Consider the following 20,908-nt stretch of genomic DNA (forward strand, 5'->3'; position numbering starts at 1 on the left):
CATGAGCACAGATGGACAAACACAATCTGCTGAAGCTCCTCCCTCCACTTTCAGGTGGGGCGGTAATGTGGATACACGCATTTGAAAAGAATACCGCGGGAGTGCCCCTGGCCATAGGAGATGTAAAGAGCTTACTAGTATCCGCAGTGGGAGATCAGGCAGACGGAGTGTGGGTGAGAGCAGGTTTTCTGGGAATAACAAACTGTGACCGCCATGATGGATCATCATTTAACAATGTAAGGGCCCAAGTGTGGGAAAACATTTCCAGATACTCCAGACTTACATTTAGTAATGCAGTGTACGATGGGAGAGGAGGAGGAGGCTGCGCAGTTCATTCTTCGGGTGCAGGACCTGTGGAGATCAGAAACGGGCACAGCTTGGGACCAATCTACCACCCTGTTTTATTTTATTATCAAAAGAGGGCTCCCGAAGGAGGTGCAGAAGGCCTTGGATAAAATAGCTGGGATAGAAGCCAAAGGCTGGCCGAGTTTCAGAGCATCATAGTACATCATTGTAGAGAGAAAAAGAAATAGCATAGAAGAGGTTGGCAGATGAAGCAAAGCTTGTTCAGAATAAAATGGTGAAGGTCGCTGCGATTAACTCAGCTCTTCCCACAGAAAGACAGGAAGGAGGGGAGGAGAGGTCAGGAAATACACCAGCAAAGATGGCAGCAACCTGGTCTGCAAACAGACAGGAGCAATGGGCAGGAGAGGAGCAGTACGAAGGCCCCCAATGGCAGGGCAGGCCTTCGAGAGAACGAGGTGGGTATCGGGGGCAAAGAGGGGGATTTGGAGGACAAGGAAACAGAGTGCTCAGAGGGCAGGCCATGTGGGGAGGGAGCCAAGGGTCTTGTTGGAACTGTGGAAGGTGGGGACATTTTTCCTGAGAATGTATAATGAGACACATGGGGTACTACCAAGGACCCCCTTCCATGGGAAACAAACAGCAATTTGGCCACCCACATCCTGGTAGTCCTTACGGGTTACCTATGGGTGGTAGCGGACTACAAGAGCAGTATTATAATGATTGTCCACAGGGACCACAACAAATGCAACCTAGACAACCAGCACAACAACAGGGTATGCAACCACAAATAACACACTAGAACACAATGGGAAACGCACACACTAACATTTTTGCTATCACAGCTAACGGTGCACCAGCACCTTTCCGCGGTATGGCAGTAGTTGGAGACAGCGTTTTCTCCGTCCCAGGAACAAACACATACCCCAATTAGGACATCCCACAGAAAGCACTTGCGTGTACAGTCCTATCAACTACCCTACATGCAGAAGTGGAGCCACTGGTGGGGGCCGAGATAGGCAACAAAGAGTTAATCTTCATGGTGGACTCTGGAGCAGAAAAATCGTGCCTCATGGAAAGCCAGTTTCTCTTCTCAGGGAAAAATTTGGAAATGCAGGGGTTTTCTGGGGCTATCTTAAAAGTTCCTTACACAAAAGATTTGGATATAACAGTAGGGGGAAAAACAGTTTGAGAGCCCCTGCTGTATCACGAAGATTCACCCATAAATTTGCCGGGGAGAGACCTGCTTAGTAAGCTTAACATGATCATTTCCTTTACAGAAAGAAAATAGTAAGAGGGGTACCCACGGATGTTGACATGTTTATCTACGGGATACAAGTTCTGGCTAGAGTGAAACCAGAAATCGCCCAAAAGGAATGGAGGGTGCCATCTGATTTTATTTTCCACCCTGTAATAACCCCTGAGATAGTGCCTGCACCATTCTCTCAATAGACCTGCAGGGGGTGCAAATATCAGGCAGACGTATTGTGGCAATAGGACTGGACACGCATAGATGTGAGAGGTGAACAGTATTATGCATAGACCCAAACAGAGCACCAAAAGATTTAACTCATGAAGAGCTATTTACCGACAGTGACCCTGACGGGGAAATAATAATGGAAGTATGTGTGCCTTGTGACATAATGATTCAGCACAGAAAAATACCTAACCCCCTCATGGCCAGTGTCAGTACCCTGCCTTCCATATTCGAACAAGATATGGAGAAAGTAAAACAAGAGGTATGGACAACTCGGCCTCATGATGTAGGACTCCTGCAAGGAGTAACGCCCATAAAAATCAAACTAAAGCCAGGTGCAGTACCACCCAGAGTGAAACAGTACCCCCTGTCCAGAGAAGCGGAGGAGGGAATACAAGAAACAATAAGTGCATTACTGCAACAAGATATAATTGTGCCATCAAATTCACCATGTAATACAGCGATTTATCCGATAAAAAAAACGTGGGGCTTGGAGGATGATACAGGATCTCCGCCCACTTAATGACGTCATAGAGAAGGAGTTCCTTCTAGTGGCAAACCCTGCATCCATTTTATGCAGCATCCCGAAAAATGCCACGTTTCACGGTTGTGGATTTGAAGAATGCCTTTTTCTCAATATCACTTGACCCCAGTTGTCAATACTTAACAGCATTTACCCTGGGGGGGCAGGGGGAGTTACAAATACTGCAGATTACCCCAGGGTTACTGTGAAAGCCCTAGCATATTTAACAGAATTTTGCTTAACGACCATGGTAACATTGATGTTAATAGCACAACAACTCAATATGTAGATGATCTCCTTATTTGCAGCGAAAGTGAAGAGCAGTGTAGAGCAGATTCAATAATATTATTGACCTTTCTAGCAACAAAGGGGTACAAGGTGGACAAAGGAAAACTGCAATACTGCCTGGCAGAAGTGTTATATCTAGGACAGCTGATTTTGAAAGATGGTAAAAGGATTATACCAGATAGGTCAAAACCCATACGACACACATTGATACCCAAAACAGTGAAGGACATGCAGAAATTCCTCTGTATATGTCATTACTGTTATGCTTGGATACCAGATTATGCTGCATACACCCGCCCCCTCCTCCAAGGACTAAAAGAAGCACATAAAAAGAGCACCCCTATCAAATGAACACAGGAAATGATGACACAATATTTCAAACTGCATGACCTCATCTCACACGCACCTGTTTTGGTGAACCCCAATTATGATCGGGAGTTCTATTTCTTCTCACATAGCAATGGATTACTAATGACAGCAGTACTCACCCAGAAAACACACTAGGACACACGTCCTTGGCCTACTACAGTAGCACCATAGATTCAATGATGCAAGGTCACTTCGCATGCGAACAAGCTCTCGCAACTGCGGCATTCGCGATAGAGAAAAGTCCCACCATAGTGATGGGTTGTTCAGTGACACTGTATGCTGAGCACTCACTATTTGCCATACTCGAAAGGTCCAAGCCCACTCTTACTACACAAAGAGCAACAGCATACGAGCTAATATCAAGCCCAAATGTACACGTTGTCAGATGTAAAACTGTAAATCCTGCCACGTTCATCACAGAACCCTGCACAGTATAAGATATGCAAGCACACAATTGTGCTACATATGAGGTGGAGGAAGATGACATCCAAAAAGCAAGTGAAAATGCACTAGAAGAAGGAGAAATATACTTCATAGATGGGTCAGCATCAATTGATTGTGAAACGGGATAAAAGAATATCGTTGCAGCAGTGGTAAGGAAAGAAGGGGAAGAATATGAAGTGATAGTGCAGAAGCACCTACCCTCACATTTTGCAGCACAAGCAGCAGAACTCATTGCATTAATTGAAGCATTGCGAACAGCTAAAGGCTGTGCAGTAACAATATACTCTGACTCGGCATATGTGACAACAACAGTACACTCAGGCTTGTCACAATGGTGACTAAGAGGATTTGGGAGAGCAGACGGTTCCCCCGTCCAACATGCAGCATTATTGAATGACTTAATTGAAGCATTAGCAGAACCATCAGTAGTAGCATTGGCGAAATGCCAGGCACATACAAACAACACAGATGCAATCTCGCTTGGAAACGCAATAGCAGACACCGCTGCAAAAGAAGCGGCATATTTCGACATCCCTCCAGCAATAGAATGCATAGTAAAGACACCAGCATTAGACGACAAAGTAGAAGGGTATGACTCTACCCCTGTACTGCAAATAATTGAGTTGCAAAGGCACGCACTACCTGAAGAGTAAGAGCTATGGGAGAAAAGAGGGTGCAAACAATCCCCCAAAGATTTGATATGGCAGCAAGAGATGACAGGAAAAGTTGTAATGTCCATAGAATTGTTACAAATAGCATTTCAACAGTTGCATTTTCCAATACACATTACAAAGCAACATATTGCAGCACACATACAGGAGGAGTGGTTTGTACCCAATCTACAGGAACACTTGACAGAATTGACCATAGAGTGCACAACATGTCAGACATACAGTTCAGGTGTGACACTAAGAACACTGTGAGGAACACTGCCACGCCCATCAGGGCCCTTCAGGGAACTGCACATAGACTATTCTGACATGGGAGAAAGGTGTAACGGGAAAAGATACCTCATAGTGATAGTGTGTCTGTTCTCACGGTGGGTGGAAGAAAGGCCTTGTGCACACCCAGATGCCAAATGTGCGGCCAAGTTTTTGGTAAGGGAAGTATTTTCCAGGTGGGGAATATGTGACGTGATCCGCTCGGATAATGGTACACACTTTGTAAACGACCTCTTTAAAGAAGTGACAACATTGCTGGGAACATAAACTTTGTTGGATTTATCACCTGCAAGCTAACGGAATGGTAGATAAATTCAATGGCCTCCTCAAGAGTAAACTGTCCAAATGGTGTCACACACTTAAGAAAAACTGGATATATTGCTTGCCCCTAGCACTGTTTCAACTCAGGACACAGCCAAGTAAGGACTACCATTTGAGCCCGCACGAAATAGTGACGGGAAGGTGCATTCATACACCACTATCCCCAGTAAGAAGAGCATCAGACGCTCATAGAGCTGCCACAGTGCTAGGGGATGAATTCAAGGAATATCTAACGCAACTTACATAGGCTGTGCGGAGCATAGCAAGACAAATAGCACCTGCATTCACTCGAGATAATGAAACTGACACAACCACACTCGCACAAGACAGCCCCACAGGACAGCTGATGCCTGGTGAAAATGTATATATACGTAGCTTCGTGCAGAGGTGGAACTCCCCACGATGTCATGGCCCTTATGAAGTAATTTATTGCACCCCTTCCGCAGTGAATGTTCGAGGTTTAAAATACTGGGTGAATCTGTCAGATGTAAGAAAAGCACATGACAGCACAGCACCCCAGAGTGAACAACAACAGGGTGAGGAAGTTGGCACACCTTAGGGGAAAAAATACAGATCACAAAGCATAAAAGGAAATAAAAAAAGAATAGCAGAAAAATAAAACAACGAGAGCAACAACGAGAGCAATGATGAAAAATGTTATGGTCAAAATTGAATATGTAAATATATATGTATGTTCTCTCTCACTCTCTCGCTCTCTCTCTCCCACTATCTCTCTCTATCATGCTCTCAATCTGTATCTGCCTCTACCAATTTCCTCCTACCACATTGTTTCCTTCAAAGCTGACTCACTCCTGCTCTCTTATCCTATGGTTCCGGTCATCTCATATTTTTAGTTTAAATACATGTAAGATAAATGTGAAGAACAATTATAGTAATGATATGTCCGTAAAACAAAGATGAAAAAAAAGAACTATAAATCCTTTGCTATTTAACTCATTTATATCGCCCCTTCAGGTGGAAATATGGCGGAAAGGAGTGCCATCACTAACAATGACACAGATGTAGATAGTGATAGAGTAGAAGTTAGCAGTAATAGAAACTATAACTACGACTGTGGTCTCTACTTTGTGGCTATCGTTTTTTCAGTAATGCTGTTCTGCCTTGGCATGTATTGGAGTGTGTCATTTATATTGGGAGGCATAAAGGAGGGGTGGAGTGGGGTACACCTGATACAAGAAGAGTCAAGTCTCATTTGGGATGGCTTTAAAGTTATTTGGAGCCTCAATGCTTCCATGAATACTACCTTAACTACTTTGCACAAAAACCAAACTGTCAAAACCCCAATTTTTACATACGCTGCTATTGGTTATGATGTTGATAACGTGTCAAATGCATATGATGATGATTATCCTATGTTCGGTAGTTCAGAGTCGCCATATGTAAATATGCACACAACTAAAGAACCTACCTCAGATGGCGATAAAATGCACTTTACACCCTATGTCCCAGTTACCCTAACGTACCCAGTGTCACAATTTTTGCAAAGTGGGAGCAAACAAAATGATGAAATATGGACAAATATTTTTCCCATAAGACATCTAAAGGTGAAAAAGTTACATAATGGTAAAGGAGGGGTAAAAGACGAAAAAGAGGGGCGGGAGGGAAAGGTTATGATGCATACCATGGTCTGAGATTAGATGAAATCGCATACCATGGTCTGAGATTAGATGAAATCGAAGACCCCCGCCACCCAGATCAGTCCAACAAATGGTACTCAGACATGAGTGCCAGAGCCAAACAAGCAACAAAAAAGACCGGTTACGTTTGCTTTCTCATACCCCATGCATCTGGTATGTCTAAAGGACTTATACCTCAAGAGATACCCATGTCGGAAGCCCAGTGTCATTTAGCCTTATGTAGAATACGAAGTACCTTCCAGGCACACACGGTAACAGTACAAATGCTGCAAAATGAAAAAATGTGCACAAGAAAACCTCAAGGAGTGTTATGTTTGAAAGAACCATTTTTTATAATCAAAGGGACAATGTTCACAGAAAACAAATGACAAGACGAGACGATCGCATGTAAAGCTGAAGCATTGCGAGGACTGAGGGACGAGAACTTTCAATGGGTCAAACGAACTTTCACAGCAACCTGGTCCCAGCACATTGCCAAATTAACGTGGGTGACAGCACTTGAAAAACCAATCAAGATACAAAAGGAAATTCAGCACAAACTTTGTTTCCACAGTGAGGGGAAGGTACAAATGGGCTCCAACAAACACTGCAATAAGACAATCTTCCTGCCAGACATGAAAAAAGGAACAGCAGCCTTAATGAACACTTACTGGGTGTGTGGCAAACAAGCGTACTTACACCTCCCGCCATCCTGGAGAGGTACCTGTGCCATGGCAACGCTACACTCAGCCTTGATGGTGATCCATGTCCAAGGGGGTATAATGTCAATCGAAACATCACCAGCACCCCAGCCAGCAACCAAAGAGCCCTCCATGTACGACATCCTGTCTGAAGATGAGTTACAAGACAGTTTCCCGCAAGCGAAGATCATCAAATTACATTTCCAGCGAATCCTCAAACCTCCTGGCAGAGATTCCCAACCAGTATAAACTCTTCAATTCGGCAGAAACGTTTTTTTGCCTCACTGCTCATGCCAGGGCTCCAGGCACAAACAACCGCAAAATGGCTACAGATCGTGCGCTGGGAGTTGATCCAACTAGCCAATGACAAAGAAGAAGGCTTTAATGTGATCAAAGTGGAACTTCGCGCCCTGCGGTTGAAGACCATGCAAAACCGGTACGTCCTGGACCTCCTCACAGCAATGGACGGCGGTTTTTGGCGAAAAACTGGGAGCGCATGCTGTACATCCGTACCTTCTGCAGATGCGGACAATGGGACCCTTCCCAGTTGATTTCAGCAGTGCACAACCTGGGTGAACGAATGAGGAAAGAAGGAGGGATCACACCCAGCAACTGGTTCGATGACATTTTTAACTGGACACCTTCCTGGTTCAGCATGATGATGAAAATATTTGTACCACTCATTGTTTTTCTGTTACTAATTCTTTGTGTGTGTCAGGTAGGGGTTCAATGCCTAGCTCAGCTATGATGATGGTAACGATGGGGCAACTGACAAGGGCGCAAACAATGAAAGATGCACAAATACAGACAGAACAGTCTAATCCCCCAAATATCGTATGACAGCAGTGTATCAATATCCCGGGGACAGGGTGGACAATTTGTATCACACCACGATAAGAGAACAACAGGAGTTACAATGGTACAAGGAGGTGTAGGTGGATCTCGTTGAGGATGGGGGAATATATATGACCTGCACCCCTGATGAGTATGCTAGAAGGGGCCAAAGTTTACAAGCGGGATGTAGGGCCTGGATGCCAATAAAAGGAACACCTGCTTGGGACGAAGCAGTAATGGAGGCGCAGTATTACCGAAATGCAAACAGTGATTTGTTACTTTAGATGTAACAAAAGGGGGGAATGTAAGGAAGAAAGGGGCGAATTAGCCCCCCATACATTCTACACGAGATGTACCGCTTGCTCTGGCCCTAGTGGGGACGCCTCCAACGCCCTTCTGCTTCCATGAGGAATAAGGCCTCAGTTGGAGCAGAGGTGCGGCTATTGCAAGACACACTTGGACTCCATTTTGTTTGCCCTCGACTCCATCTTTGGACTAGGCCGCAATTCGGCAATACAAAGTCTCCTCTCCCCTCTGCAGCGCCACGTACAGCGAGCACCAGCCGCCCCCACCTTCTCTGCGAGGCCTAAGTCCCTTTCTCACAGATGCGCTGAAGCTAACTGCAATGATTAATACTGTGTAACATATTATTCTCCCTCTGAGATCACTGTCCTGTGTGTGAACCAGCCTGAACCATGCCTTGTAGGTCATCCATCTCCATGAACCTGCTCCCACACCCCTCACCCTTGCTGTTGGAAAATTACTGCTTGTGTAACCCTGTGCCCTCCTAAGGTATTCTATTGATGTAACAGAAGTGTGCCCCCACTGTGCTGACCACCCTAGAGGGCCCCAATAAACCCAGACCCCTGTCACTGTATATCCTGTCCTAAAACGAATGTGTCACTCCACTCCCTGTTTCATCCAGATGTGCAAGACCAGCCCCACCCAGGTTATCACAGAAAGTAAGATCCCAGCCCCCTTCACCTTATTAGTGACCCAAATGGAAATGATGTAGTTATGTATGTTCAACTTGTAAGCCTCTAAGATTTCCTCAAAGGTATATTGGTGGTCATTGTTTATTATACGTTCAGAAGAAGTATTCATGCCAGCTTAGCTAGTTTCAACCACATCTCCTTCGTGACTCCACTCTCACCCCACCCAGACAAGGCCAGCCGAACCACGTGAGGCTCACCCTCCTGCCAAAGGAGCAGCCAATCCTGAAGAAGCAGCACCTACAGGAACCTATGCATCATCGCCTTGTAACCAATAATCGTGTTCTTTGTAACCCTTATAGCTGACATCACTGATCACGCTTTTATGTCTTATAATCCATTGTGAATGTAATGTTTGCCAGAGCGCTCACAGGGCAGCAGAGTTCCCTTGATGCCGAATTCCATATAAAACTTTGGCAACCTTGCAACCTGTTCTCTTAGTCTCATTCCCTACTGGGATGTGTCCTTTATTCTGAGTTTGTATTGGCAAGGTGGGGAGTGAGCACTTTCACTGTACATGTATGTGTGACTTTCACTAAACATGACAGTGTTACTTAAAGTTAATATATGCTGAGAGGTGCCATTTTGTGTAGAGCATTATAACATAAACCCAGCCATTTTAGCTTGCTGCCAAGCTGGAGGTCTACACTCACATTAGGAAAGTGTTCAAGCTGGGAATGAAGTTTCACATTTCACTTAAACAATGGAGGGAAAGAAGAATCTGAGGTCGCCGGAGAGCTATGGCCGGGGTCTGTTTGTCAAAGAAGAGATAAGGCGGGGAAGGTTTGTCTCCATCAAGAAGCCAGGGTCAGTGTGTCCTGAGAAGCAAGGCTATGCAAACATGCCACTAGATAATAAATTGCATGCAACAACTAATTTATCTCAAAATTTGAGGCTGAACAAAATAATGAATTAAGTATACATTCCTCGCTTGCTCTAGCAGATCTGTTTTTGTGATGTTGAGCAATTAAAAGGCAGATGGGACAATGAACATTTGCGCAGAATTCTGAAATGAGATGGTGTGTGCTGTTCATGAGTTCTGTTGCGCCCTCCTCCTAAATTCCCTCCAGATATGAGAGTTTGAGATGTAAAGAATTGGTCCCAACAATGTATGTGGTGTGGGTGTGTGTATGTGAGAAAGACTTTGAATACTCCTGTGTATACAGCTGTAATTCCATGTGTGTGTGTGTGTGTGTGTGTGTGTGTGTACACAGCATATGCCTCTTTCAATCTATGTAGTCCTGCATTTGAATGTTTGCATCTGTGTGTGTAGTGTTAAGCCGGCATGTATTTTTAGGCTGAAGATCTACTATTCCCTGTAACATGTACAATGTTAAAAACACGTATTTCCCTACACATTACCCCCGAGTATGTCTGTGCATTGATAGATAAAGGAATACAGTGGTAATGTCATGCTAAATTAATTCTATTTATTAAGAATTGTGCAAAGTGCAAACCACTTCAAACAATTCTTAATGAATAGAATACATTCTCTCAGCAGGTATTTTCTAGTGCAAACCTCTTGGCTATAACTATTCCTGTCCCCACTGCATTAAATGCATGATATCACCCCAAGAGATGGTATGTTGCAACTGTACCATGATCCAAAGGACTCTACACCAGTTTGAGCCACTACTTATATTTCAAAAAGTACTTAACATTACCAAGGCAATTTCACATTAAAGGCATTCAGGTTTACATTTCATTTTCTCATTTAAAGTAGACTAGGCTTTAAAGAACAATATCTCATGTTGTATTCAATATATATGAAGAACACAAGCCATTGTGATCTTAACACCCGTGATCCTATTTTGAAATTGTGGTCCAGGCAGCTCCCGTATCTTTGTCCTCCCAGATTTAACCCTAATCTATCTACATTGATGGTTTGGGGTTGATTGGGGTTTTTCATTTACCATTGAAGGTGTCATTTCTGATTTGGGTGAGCCCTCATGTGACTCAGCCAGCCCTAAAATATTCCTTCAGCAAACCCTTCAGCAAACTCTATGTCCAGGTGGCTTATTCAGAAATCAGTCTCCAAGCACAGACTTGTCTTCATTCTATGGGCTAGTCTATCTGCATGGAGTCAGTCCTTCCAATGGTATCAGATCCCTAGGACCAGTTGGTACCTCGATTTCCCTTGCTCCATATTTCATCATCCTCCTGTTTACATCAAAATGTAAATCTTTTCTAGCTCTACCTCTGCCTTGTGACAGAAGTGTTTCCCAGCCACATGATCAATAAGAGTGGGAGGGAAAACAGCTCCTGTTGAAACCATACTAATTTAGTTTTTTGGCATAACCTTTGACTAAAATAGTGAGACTGATAAAACATAGCTTTTCAGATTCTGCAATCGGGGTGCAAATTTAGAGACTTTGAATGATTTTTTTCCCGAAAATGTTTGGTCCACTTACACATTATTGCAATTATTTGGCGGTTCAAAACATAGTGCCATCTATTTTATTGTACATTTTCTGATAGACATTACTTCCATCTCCAAACTGTGAACATTTTGTGTGAATCAGAGCTTCTGTCATTATGCAATTATCAATTTAGTGACTTTACATTTGATGTGAGATTTCCCTCCTGTAAATGCACGTGGTTTTCTAGTGTGGCATTGATGGCATTTTCCTACAGGTGGCAGTGGCTGTACATTTCCTACATTCGTTATTTTGTATGCTCTCTATGTGCATCCGATCAAGCATTTTTTTTATGCCCAGCCATATACTCAATGAACTTCCCTTTAACCGTGTTCAGAGCAGATGTCTGTTTGTTGTGCACATAAAGTCCAGTAACCTTTCCCTTAACCTCTTGAGTTTTTATGAGATGCTAGGATGTTTGACAAATGATGACAACCCGTTGAAGCTGAAAGCCAAGACTCATTAAGCTGAAAGCCCAAGACCCATTAAAGACATTTTGCAATGGGTTTGTTTAAATTATTTTTGAAGCCAGCCTGAACAGGTTGTGTGTACTCTTCATGTGCATTCTTAAGCCTGAGAAGTGAACCTTAGAATGTTTTATTTCCCCATTTTCAAAATTTGCAACTCCTATTCCACGTGCATGGCAGAGCAGAAATTCACTTAAATACAGTTTCAGTTGTCTTCTTACATTTCAGATCCTCTTAGTTAAAATGAAACCTATGCAATCTCAATCAGTGGAATTATACTGCAATAGGGCTTACGCAATATGCAAAATACCAAGACTGAGTGGTCTGGTGAGTCAGGTTAGGCTCTCATATGGATAACATAATCCAGGCAGCTCAGGACATGAATTCTAATAATTTCAATACTTGCTGTGACCTGCTGTATCCTTGGCAAATAAATACATTCACAAGCGTTTGGCCCATCTTTCAGATGGAGAATAGTTCTTGTTTGGTTCTCATCCTTGTCCTTTGACAATATGCTAAATTCATCCTTGGCTTTACATGTGCAATCCTGCCTTGAAAATAATGGTAATCCAAAAGTTATTTTTAGCATATTTACAGTGTATTGTGCACACACAGATTTCTTGTGCAATAGCGTTCTATTTGAACATGATGGAGAGAAAAGTGTGCGCTCTACCATAAACCAAACTCCTTCGGGCAATGCCTCTTTTCACTCTGAAAAGAAGCAACTATGGTGCCCTTACTTTATTCCATGGAAATAACATTTGATTACATAATTATTGACATGCCGGTTGCTCTTTGCTGCAGCCGATGATCCATTACTCAAAGTCTTGTCATGCACATGTGCACTCCTCTTCTCAGCTTGCAGTGTCACATGGCAGAGTTAGAAATGGTCCTTCGAGCATAAAACCACTGTTATGTTTGGCTGTTTTGGGCCGCAGCCCCACCTCTTCCTCCCGCCTACGTACTCTGCATTCCACACACGTTCTACCCCCTACTTTAATACAGGGTTGTGAACTTGACGGTGCACTCTAGTAACTAACCCTGTCCAGGAAGTATCTAGTGACAGGCAGGTTTTGTAGGGACAAGTGGGTAACAGGGTTGGGTCAAATGTAGGGAATTTAGAGTTGTAGGAGGACATGACCGAGTTGGAGGGATCGACTGAACCGTTTAGGTTAGATTTGGACTGGAGAATGCAGGGATCCCACATTTAGCACCCCTGGGACCTGTTCATTTAGCAGCTGGGGGTACCCAACTCCCAAGATTTCTCTTGCACCATCATCAAACCTTAAACATGGGACTATGTCACATCACCATCTCACCTCCTTTCCAATGTAATGCAGACAAAGGAGAAACATTGACATTTTGTGCATTTCAAAATATGTACACAATTTCCATCCTCAAAAGGAAGGTAAAAAGAGATTTTGTTTTTAAATAAACCAGAAGTGTTCATATAATGGGGCGGATTTCAGGAATTAGTGCATGTAGTAAAGAGAATTATCGCATTCTAGGAAGACATATGGGCCTCTGCTGAAAAAGCCTGATCTCAACTATTTGAAAAACCGAACATGACCTCAAGCTAAAGTACAATACAAAAACTGGTCAGGTCTGAGTGTACGGATGTTGACCCCATCAGTGAACTAAGAGTGGAGACGTGAGATTGCACTCTCCAAGAAGGCACCCCATCGCTTGTGAGCTCTGCACGAAGGGACTGCATGCATTCGTCTTGGGCTCTCCATAAAGGGAGAGACCCGCTCCCGGCCCAACGGGCAGTCTTTGAAAACCATGCGGGTGACACCCAGACTGCTTCTGTCCCGAGGGGAGTATAAAGGATCATAACTCATGGCTTCAGAGGCTCTTTATCTTTGTAGAAACCTGAATGGAAAACTAGTCACTGACCTTAAACCCCTCTAGTGCATACAGAATTCTTGCTTATTTCTTCAAGAATCACTGCTCGTAAGACTAACATCTTATACTCACATTGCACTACTTCTAATCAAATCATCCCTGTTCCGAACAGAATCCAAACTTTAGGTGTCTTTCTTGAATCCTTCCTTTTCATGAACTGCCAGGTCAACTACATTTCCAGCAGGACTTACTGTCATCTTCTGCTTCTTAGGTAGCTTAGACCACAGCTATCCAAAGTTCATTTTCTTTCAGTCTTGGTGTGCTCTGTAAGCACGTCCACGGTAGATAATTGCAGTGCTCTGTTCCTCACAATATATTCTGCAATGTCTTCAGGACCTGCAGAACTACATTGTTAGAGCAGTGACTGTTATGCTCAATCTCAAACAAATCACTTGCGCTAAAGAGGCTTTGTTGGCTACGTGCGAGTGACTGGCCTTGGTTCATGTGGCCTTGTACAGCTCGCCCCCTCAGTGCGGGCCTTGCGATCTTATACCAAATGCATTTTGTTCATTCTCTGGTTCCAACCAGGCTCTAGGGACAAGAGTGTTTCCTTCAATAGTTTGACTACTAAGGAAAGGAACTCCCTCCCCAACAAGTTATGGTGCGTCAGTCACTTGATATTTAGAAAAAAAATGAAGACCCTCAATTTTAGGAGCCCTTTTGATCCCCTCTTCTTCTCATCTTCCACCCACACGTGGGCCATTAGTGCACTACAAAAGAAATCAATGGATAGATGATCAAATCCCTATGTAGGAAAGCTAAGGAAAGGTATGTTTTGTTATTATTAAGCACAGACGAAGAGGTTAAATCATAGAATCCCCAAACCCATTGGAAATGGCTATGGAGTTAATCATGTTACCAAAAGCAAAAAAGGTAGATGTATTTCATTACAGAGGTCGTAGCTAATCCTCACGGGTCCAGGGGGGAGATATTCAACTTCTGCAGCCCATTAGGTTGACAGAAATCGATGTCATTTTACAACAATGTTCAAGTGTAGCACCAAAGCTTTCTTCAAAAGCTTGCACTTCCAAACTCTGAATGGCATGGTGCAGTGGACAGTAGCATACACTAAACAGGTCTCCTTGTGCAGTGGGCCACCAATGATGGCGTAGCATGAGGCTGTGCCACAGAGCTGGCGAATAGGATTCCACCCCAGAATGGGATGCACCCTTCTCCGCGCCATTAAAATCAGGTTTGGGCTACACTAGCTATAGCTAGGAGTCTAAAGAGGACGTAGATTTCAAAAGATTGTAGATTTCCATGTCATTGCTAACAAAATGTTCACATTTTCTTAGCATGCAACACGGCGAAATAAACGTAGCTTGGTCGTGACTCATACTTTTTTTTACCATAAACTCTATCATTTGACATAATATGTGGCCCTTTTCATCAGATTCACATCAGTTTCATTCTATGCAACCACGCAGCAATGCCACAATGAAAGAATACACATGTTTAAGCACATCAGAAAATAAGACCGGGACGTCAAATAACAGCCTTGACTTTTCTTTGACTTCCCACTGTTCCCAGCCTTTCATGGTCTCCATGAAAGGCTGGGAACATTTGCAAGTCAAAGAACAGCCAAGGCTGATATTTGACGTCCCGGTCTTATTTCTGATGTGCTTAAAAATGACACGAGCATGCTGTCCTTTAAACAGAAAAGAGTACCAGCCTAGAAAGAGTCAAGAGCCTTGCGCCACCACCTGGTCCTTCGGAAAGTTGATGGCATCCAATTAAACCAATATCACCTGGGATTTCTATGGCGGGTAACAGGCATTTATGGTGTGTTACATGCGATCAAAGATTCTCTAGTGTATACATCTTGTGCTTCCAAGTGAGATGATCAAGTGCAAAGCCACTCCACATTTTCACGATATCCTCTTAAAATGCATTTGCAGGGATGAATCTAAAAGCGAGGTATTCACATAGACCGTGGCAATCCGGAAACCCTGGTCTTATTGATGCTCTTGAGGGTCAGACCGGAGAACCCTTGGTATAATTCAGTTAAGGACAGCATTTTGTTTGATCTAAAAAAGAAATCTCTCTTTTTAGACCATCGTGGTATCTATGTTCTGAAGGAGTGGGGTTTCTGTAGGTTCCATGATGCACATTTGCTTGTAATTGGTCTTCATTGGCTTATTAAGAAAGAGGGGGTTTGCTTCAAACCCTCTAGTCTACATGCAGGGGTGCTAGGAACCCTTTATGGAGCCGTCTCAGTCCTGCATGCATTTTTAAAAATGAGCTTGTTCTCAGTGACTCCTGCCCGACATCGCACCTCCCACCTCCCACCTCTTTCTAGCCAATCCTGTCTGCAGGCCATAAGCTATTGTGGGGCAAGGTGTTGTGGTATTTGCCAATTTACCTTCTATTGGTCCAGAGAAATAATATGAACCTTATTTGGACCATGTTTTCTTTAATTGAATAAGGCAGTATCTGGGCTTTTGCTCCTGAAGTGTGCAATTTCACAAAGTATAATACATGTATTTGGTTGAGCCTGTGTGTTCAAATTACTGAATGTGGTGTGGTGCTATGTTGTCCAATGGTAATTTCTTCATCACCCCCCACCCACCCCTATGGTTGCCCTTGGTTGCTGCACTGTAGCTGCCATTGGTTGTGCTGTCGGAGGGTGGGGTTGGAGATTTCCTGTGAGTCTGGATTAGGGAGTGTAGGCCCACAGCCTTGGGCTTGTTGCCAGGAGGTTTTTCCTAACACTCTTTTTTTGAAATTCCCTTTCGGCAAGCCATGCCAAAAAAAACTATTTCTGCTAGATCAGTGTTAAACCACCTAATTTCGACCCTCCTTGCAAATATTTGTATTGTAAGCCACCCCGCGGAAGGGGCAGGAATGAAAGATTAAGTCAAGGTGTCTCAATAGTAACGACTATAGTTAAGTCTTTGGTCATAGGACCCATCCTAAAACTGAACAAAACATGTTCCTAAACTAAGGGGAGAGGCGCTCAGTGAGTGCAGGGCGTCAACCACACTCCGGATTCTGACCTTAGCTTCTGAGGGCTTTCAGTGCTACGGCAACTGCTTTAGTATTGGCCATAACGTTTCTGTTTCGGATCTTACATTCGGGGAAATTTGTTTTTAGTCTTGCACATGTTGATATAGGGAACCTTGGGTTGTTGATTTTGTGTTGACATTCTGGCCCTTATCACTCATTTGCTGGTAGAAAACCGGGTCTGCCAACTGGTTAACATTAAACTCGTCTTACTTTTACTGGCGACTGATATCCCGGTGTTACCAGGATATTACGGGTGCCGGCAATGCCGGTAAATTCCCATTCCGTGGAGTCCAGTAGGACTACACGGAATAGGTTTGGCCCTATCACCGGCACCGCTTATACGGTGCCAGAGATAGGGGCAATTCTCTGCCGTTTGGGGCCTGAACTACCGGCAGGTCAGGCCTGCCGGTAGCTCACTGCCCATTCTGGCAGACTCAGAGTGAGCCGGTCTGGAAAACATGCCAGAGCCAGTAGTACAGGCATTTTTTCCAGACCGCCTTACTCCTATTGAGGGCTTCTGTCTCAATCATTATTGCTCCTTTGAAAGCTTTTAGATAAATTGTAATTGTCGAAATCAGGATGAATTGTTTGAGGATATGAGAATGCCATTGATAAATTGATTCCGAATGGAATTAGGTATACATTGCTTTTAATATGCTTATTGTACAATATTGGAGATTTACTTGAAAATCAAATGTTTTATTGTACTGCGATATATTTATATTCGGTAAATTTGTATGCTATATTTTGGAATCATGTGATGTAATTGTAAAGGTTTGTTTTTTCATTCCAGCAGATACTGGTCTTTGGTTGCCCCTGCATTTGCTGCCCGTATGAGTAATCCCCATCCCTGACAGGAGTCTGAAAGTTGTCTATTCTGCGCTTGCCTCTTTTTGATACACTAAGACATTTTTATATGTGTATATTAATCAGATATTTCTGGGAAGGCACAATGGGGTGAAAGCTGATTGCAGACCACCTTGAATGAGCGCCTTCGCACAGAACAGTGTGTTTAGCAGTGCTCGTTCTCAGAAGTGGGCCGTCAAATGTGTGGCAAATTGTGAATAACTTGGGGCCGCCCCCGAAGTCATCAAGGGTAATCCAGACGTGGACCTCGTGCCCGCTGTGGCTAGGGAGACCCAGCATCAAAGCCACACCTCCCTGATGATGTTCACAAGGCAGGAATGTGCATCTGTGGTTAAACATGCAAGTGAAAATTCCCAAGCATTTTAGTGCTGAACTGACCTTATGGGCTGGACCAAAACAATGGTCATTTCTCCTCTAGTAAACACAGTGGGATAAAGCAGGATTCTAGACTCTCCTGAGTTGGCACTGGTCCCAAGGTTAAAGTAGCTTATTCTGGAACTTCTAGCTAGAGTGACTGGCCAAAAGAATAAATGGGGAAGGCATGAAGTGAAAAATCAGTCTTTCTCCACTGGCTGCGACAAACTGAATTCCAAGGGATAACTAAAAATCCAAAGGTCTTTTCATCCGCCCCGTAAAGTTCCTGTCTGCTCTTCTTTGAGGAGATCGAACAACAAGCAAAATAATGCATTTCTAAAATGTCGCCACCGGGTCAAACGTCTCTCACCAAAGCCTCTCTGAGTTCACCCCAGTGCTTGATACTCGTCTTATCCAGGGGTCCGTGAGCAGGCATTAGCCGGCACAGGGTTTGCGGGGACATCTGCTCTTTTCTTCTTTCTTTACCTGTCCTTACTGGACTTGGATCTGGCCTACAGAATCTTTTCAGTCTGCTCCCCTGGACAGTGAACCACAGTGGAAATGGCGGGCACTCTTGTATACACTTGCAGGGTTCGAAGTCATGGAAAACACCAAAGTCTGGGATGTGTATTCACGCAGCGGGGTGGGATAAGCGGGCAATAGTACCACAAATCATGAAATTTTCCAGAGCGTCTTTTACCTTTGACTTAAACAGAATAAATGTACAAATATTCAGTGTATTTGGCACATGCAGGAGTGGGGTGTAATGGTTACCTCGCTGTCCACTGCACTGCCTAATCAATTACCCCCGTCAAATCCCTATGTCAGGTTATTTCTTTACCTGCGTCCATGCCATCAAACACCACTTCGAACAGGGGTTTCTGAAATATTTCTGGTATACCTGAAGCAGCCCTATAGACCGCATCCTTTTAGGTGCCGGAGTTCTGTGCCAAGGCTTTTTCAGCATTGCCAGCATCGGGGCCTAGATGGCTGGAAAGAAATGCATTCCTCTCGAAGGGGTTCTGCTTCCTAGATTACCTCTGGGGGCATATTACTGAAGGCGTTAGGGCTCGGACCTCAAAATGCAAGCTTGGACCACCAGACTCATGGCGGTTCTTTGCTGCAGAATGCACCCAGCAGAAGGTCTGTGCTCTTTGACAACTCCTTCTTGCAGTGGGAAGAGCGAGAGGAAGGCACCTCCCATTGAAGGGGATGGGGACTTTCTGCTTTACATCTCACCATCTCTGAGAACATCCTAGACAGCCACAATGTTACTTCCTTATGTAGCAAGTGTGTAAATCCTGGGATTAATTTGCTCCCTTGTATATGCCTGGTTTACTGTTCCTTGTGATTTCCATGAAGGCTACTTCTCATGCTAACCAGTCTTGAAGTGAAGGAGTACTTTGCTTTTTTCCCTGCTCTGGATTCAGATTATTAAATGTTATTTGTTGAGTTATATCCTTGATGTACTAAAAAGAAGGACATTATACTTTTGTTTAAAAAAGTGCCATTGGACCCTGAATACTTATACAACTGTGGCCCTGTAGGAGCTTTAACTTTAACTGACAAAACTTTGGGATCATGTGGACGCCTAACAGCTAAACCATATATAATCTCCTACAGATGGACTATAGGGGGAGACCAAGGATATCTGGGGACTAGCTACTGGAAGGTGACCCCCATTGATGTTTTATGCGGGAGATCCTCTCAAACCTTCCCAGTCACCTCTCAAGAGCCACATCACCTGCTTTGCAGTCCCTCCCTGTTATGTTATGTTATTTTTTCTTATACCGCACCAAAACCCGTAGGCATCCAGGTGCCTCGAGTAAAGGTTCCAAGTATCTCACACTATGAAGTAGCCCTCATGAGCAAACAGAAGTACCCAATGCTAAGACGTAAATAACATGAGAGGGAAGCCCACAAAAATCAGCACCAACAAATGTTTGTCATTATTACAGCACAAGCAGGAGAGTTACAGAGCGTCAGAGTGACATTTGTGTGACCACGTGCGAAGAAACTGTAACCAGCACAAGCCATGGTGCAACTCGTGGAAGAAATGCCAACGAGAAACATGCAGCAACAAGGAGAAGAACACAGATTAAGCTGGCGTGCAGCACATGAGCGCACTACAAGTGAATGACATTCTATTGGTCAATGGATAGGGCATATATTTTTTAGCATATTTCGATTGATCCCAAAAAAATGTTATATGCGACTTACATTTGATTTTCTCACATTTACACATGCAAAACGCACGTGTTGGAAGCCACCAACTTGTGGTCAACGTATTCGTTGATCCATCACCCTCAGTTCAAGTGCACTCGCAGCAGTAAATCATAAGACCCCCCCTCGAAAACAGACATCATTAGAAGTTTACGCCCCTTGTCACAACACCAGTGCACGTCTCACATTTCCCATGCACAAACCATGATCCTGCTGAGCGTCACAGGGTGTCCGGGTTGAGCCAAGTCAGGCTTTGATGCCAAATACAATCAATGCTTCATTCTAGCACTCTGAATGCTACTAAACATTTGCTAACCCTGCCCCACAAAGCTAAGCAGTACACCCCTCGATTGGTTAGCAGATGGGAGACATGATGTTAATATATATTTTTTACTATGGCCAACATTTTTTATCATAACATTTTTTATTGAATTTACTGAAACGTGCACCCTGCCCAGGCTCTAACCAGTCAGCTAGTGAGTCCCTCGAGCTAGCCGTGATCATATTAAAGTTAAACTTTAAAACACAATCCATGTGCAGCAATCACTAATCTTGGTATTTCCCTGGCAGTCTCCCATCCACAAACCAACCGAGGCAGATCCTGCTTACCTTCACAATTGACAGGGTCACCAAATGATCAGTAGCATTCAGGGTGCTAGGGTGACGCACTCATTGCATTTGGCTTTACAGCCTGGGTGGGCTCGACTCTGCCGGCCATGAAGCGACGCAGGATCAGCCTAGTTGTGTTTGCTTCAACGATGAACCTTCAGTTTTTGGTAACCTCAGAACAAACCAAACTGTGCAAAATAACCCCTGTGTAGGGAAGGCATCTCTACAAC

The sequence above is a fragment of the Ambystoma mexicanum genome, chromosome 4p, assembly GCF_040938575.1.
Source record: "Ambystoma mexicanum isolate Mex_15411 chromosome 4p, UKY_AmexF1_1, whole genome shotgun sequence".
NCBI lineage: Eukaryota > Metazoa > Chordata > Amphibia > Caudata > Ambystomatidae > Ambystoma > Ambystoma mexicanum.